The 4,238-nt window shown below is 41.7% G+C and overlaps 1 pseudogene; it reads left to right on the top strand.

Moving 5' to 3' along the window:
• Positions 1-266: 266 nt before the first annotated feature.
• On the top strand, positions 267-2,854 carry LOC147021719 (uncharacterized; annotated as a pseudogene).
• Positions 2,855-4,238: the final 1,384 nt, after the last annotated feature.

Genomic DNA, 4,238 nt, shown 5'->3' on the forward strand with positions numbered 1-4,238 from the left:
ACATTTTAGGGCTATAGGAATGCAATGGTGACATTAAATGTTTGAAAATTGTGGCTGCTATCTTAATCTCACCATCCACAGCAATTTTGCTCTAAAGGTCTATGCTCACATTTCAGAGACAAATAAATTTTTGATGCTTTAAAATATTGATCAAACTATGAAACTGGTAGTTGTTATGCTTCTACTCATTTCAGGGACATCATCCATTGTTATGGTGACTGCACGAGTGATCAACCCTACATAGGCCCGTTCATCTGCAAATGGAGATGGCAAAGCGCATCAAACTTGAGGATCCATCAAAGCCAGATGCTGAAATGGGTCGATTTACTCAGAGGGAACTCTGCATTCTTTGTCAACAGAACACCACTGAAAAGGTTCAGTTTCCCAGTCAACGAAAAGGTGAACAAGGTGAAGCAACACTCCCAAGGTACAAAACATTGGCTGATAATCTCCTCGAGTTTAATAACCTCGGTCTGCTGCCTAGAACGATAAATATTGACACATTGGATGAAGGTCATGGTGTCGATGCAGCTTTCATTGCTCATAATGCACGTTGGCATACTTCGTGCAGGCTTACGTACAACAATACAAAACTGGAACGTGCAAGGAAGCGTTCTAAAGATATACCGGCTGATGATGCAGGTGAAGGTACATCTGGTGTTTCGAAGCGCACTCAGTCAAGTTCTGCATCATCAATTTCTCAAGATCTCTGCTTTTTCTGTGGGCAGTTATCTGGAAAAGAGAAACTTCATGAGGTTTCTACTTTCAAAACAGACAAATGTGTTCGAGAGTGTGCTGCACTTCTAGAAGACGATGACTTTCTGAGACGTCTCAGTGGTGGAGATATGGTTGCTCTTGAAGCAAAATACCATGCAAAGTGCTTAGTCTCTCTCTATTATCATGCATCCGTGGTCCAAACGGAGCAAGAATGCACCGCGAATCTCGATAACATGCTCTGTAGCATAGCATTTGCAGAACTTGTGACATATATTGAGGAAACCCATTTGGAGGATGCCACCATTGCTCCTATATTTAAGCAAGCTGATCTATCAAACCTGTATTCCTCCAGGCTGGACCAACTAGGAAATAAACCAATGTCACCCACAGGGTGACCCGTATCTTGCCAAAAGGTGACCACGTGTGACTTCTTTAAGGTCACACTGAGGTGAACAGAGCTGCTATCCACCAGGAGCGACTCCTTGAGGAATATCTGCCTACGAGAGATTCCGATGAGAATCGTTCTACAGAGTAACCATGAAAAATATGCTTTTGCCTCATAACGTCACCAAATGACGTCATAATGTCTCAAGCTTGACATATCTAGAAAGCACTCATCGAGGTGTTCAATTTGAGGTACTACACGATATGGTTCCTAAAACTTGAAAATTTGACCTTGGGTTCAAATATGTTTGACCTCAGGCGCTAACCATGAAGGTCAAGGCCAATCGCCACCAAAAATTAATCAGCTGAGCGCCAGACCATGAACTACATTCCCATGAAGTTTGAAGATGATCTGATCAAAATTACTCAAAAAATAATGGTTTCGTCGACTCCCCTGATTTGTGACAAAGTGACCTTGACCTTTGACCTTGACCTTCAAAATTTTATGCACTGAAAGGGACCTCTATAGGCCTCTGATATGCGAAGTTACAAAAATTTCCAATGACAACTGTGCTCTGCAGAGTGATTAATACGTGATTACAGACCAAAAAAAACAACAACAACAACAACAAAAAAACATATGAAGGTCAAGGCCAATCGCCACCAAAAATTAATCAGCTGAGCGCCAGACCATGAACTATATTCCCATGAAGTTTGAAGACGATCCGATCAAAATTACTCAAAAAATAAGGGTTTTGTCGACTCCCCTGATTTGTGCCAAAGTGACCTTGACCTTTGACCTTGACCTTCAAAATTTTGTGCGCTGAAAGGGACCTCTATAGGCCTCTGATATGCGAAGTTACAAAAATTTCCGATGATAACTGTGCTCTGCAGAATTTTTTATACGTGATTACAGACAAAAAAATAAAAAATAATAAAAAAAAAACATACAAGCTGACAAACATATCTTGCAAAAACTTCGTTTTGGCAAGATAACAAGCAGGAAAGCCGCATGCAATCTACAAGACTCAAGCAGTGAATTCTCGCCCATTTTCCTGACATGAGAGCAACTAAAAAGGACAGAGACATTTTGCTAATGTTTGATGAGGACATTGGACATGCCTTAGCAAAGGTGTGTCAACAGGACAGTGACAGTGATGCAGTGCACCTTGCACGGGTGGCTCAGATAGTCCGTGGACATCTGTTTGATAAATCCAAGCCATTTGATGGTTCATTTAGTGCAACATGTCAGGAGGAATCTGTGCCTAGTTCACTTATATCATTAGTCAACATGATACTGGAGGGTCCTAGCATTAAGGACCAGGTGTACCAACCTTCTATCCCACCTGCACTAAGCTTGGCACAGCTTCTTAAGTTCAATGCAGTCAAGCATGCTGGAAAGCAAAAGGACAAACCCACTAATTTGAGACACAGTCTGGAACGGGAAACCCCACTGGCAATTTATATTGGGTTGAAACTACATGCAGAAACCAGGAAGAGAGAATTGGTGGAGAAGCTCTCCCAGCTTGGTATCAGCATCACGTATGATAGAGTAATTCGGATTTCTGCTGATATGGGAAATAGTGTGTGCCTACTTGACAGATTGGAACAGGTTGTATGTCCACCAAACCTGAAGCAGAACTTGTTTACTACATCCGCTGTTGACAATATCAATGTTAACCCGAGTTCTACAACAGTTAAAGACTTTCCATGGAACCAGCATCTCATAATTCCAGCACCTAAGCCAACCTGATGATGGCACTGATCATGGTCGAATCATTCTTGGTGGTGCAGCTGGCATGAAGAAACTCGATGCTTTGCTAAATTACGACACCAATGTACCACCTGTTAAGGCAAGCGTAAAGGGGTCACCAGTTCCAGAAATATGCTTTAAGTCTCTGGCCCGGGAAAAGACATCCGGTGACGATAGATGGCTTGAGCATGTTGGAGAGCATATTGAAAACATGACCACAACCTCTCATGCTGATAACATTTCTTGGGCAGCTTACCATGCTCACAACAGGTCCACACTGGCGGCCATTTTGAAATCCACGATGGCCACCATACGGGGTGCAATTTCCGGTGGCCCCTGGACTAAAAGTCTTTGTATTGTATTACTCTAACCATGTGCCAAGTTTCATGCTTTCAAGGGAAAGTGCACAATTGATCAGCTAAGCCGCCCCACTAATAAGGAACGAAAGGTTCACACATTTGATACTTATCGGTCACATGGTTGGCAGCCATATTACCCTAAAACCCATTAAAAAAATGCACCACTCAAAATAAGTTCTGGCAAGAGTCTGCAATTTCTGATTGCTCTTTTTCTTGTTTTAAATGTGATTGGTGGAAATTTGACAGTGTAGAAATGTGAAGTGTTACAGAATATTGATTTGCATTGTGTGACAGTCAGGAAACAGATACAAAGCATTTTTAAAATGGATACACAGGAAGTAAGTTACGTGGTTCTGGCCCACATAACACATTGAGAGTTGCAACTGTGGCCAGAAGTGCAACAATAATATTCCTTAGAAGGGGGCTCAAGATATCTGCCAAGTAGCAGAGGTACAAAATCAAGACCTCGGGATGAGAGTGTGATTCTTATAATTAGCGTTCTATGTATTCTCATAAAAAGGTTTGTTGAAAATTTGATGGCAAAAGCTCAAATGGAAGGAAAATGTTATGCCTTGGACACGCATGCATACACATCATGCTCAAAAATATGGACACCATGCTCATGTACGACCTTATTATCTCATCGAGCATTAACATTGAAAACAAAGCCTTGCGACCAGACATCATTCTCAGGAACAAAAAAGAAAAGACAGCATTGCTGATTGAAATATCAGTACCCAGCGATTTTAGCTTAAGTGATGGTGAAATCAAGAATGACGAAATATTCGGACCTCAAAAATGAGATCAAAAGATCTTGGAAGCTGAACAATGTCAATTGCACCAGTGATAGAGCAACAGCAATAATAAAGAAGAACCTCACTGAGATTTTCAAAACCATCCCCAGGAATATTATCGCAAACAAGCTCCAATTGGAGGCAGTCGGGGGTTCGGTGACGATCCTGAAAAGAGCCCTCGGAACAAAACTGAGAACAAAAGTTGAACAGCTTGGTCCATGAACTGTGATC

The sequence above is a fragment of the Eptatretus burgeri genome, chromosome 8 (assembly GCF_056783735.1).
Source record: "Eptatretus burgeri isolate ZD-2024b chromosome 8, Ebu_testis_v1, whole genome shotgun sequence".
NCBI lineage: Eukaryota > Metazoa > Chordata > Myxini > Myxiniformes > Myxinidae > Eptatretus > Eptatretus burgeri.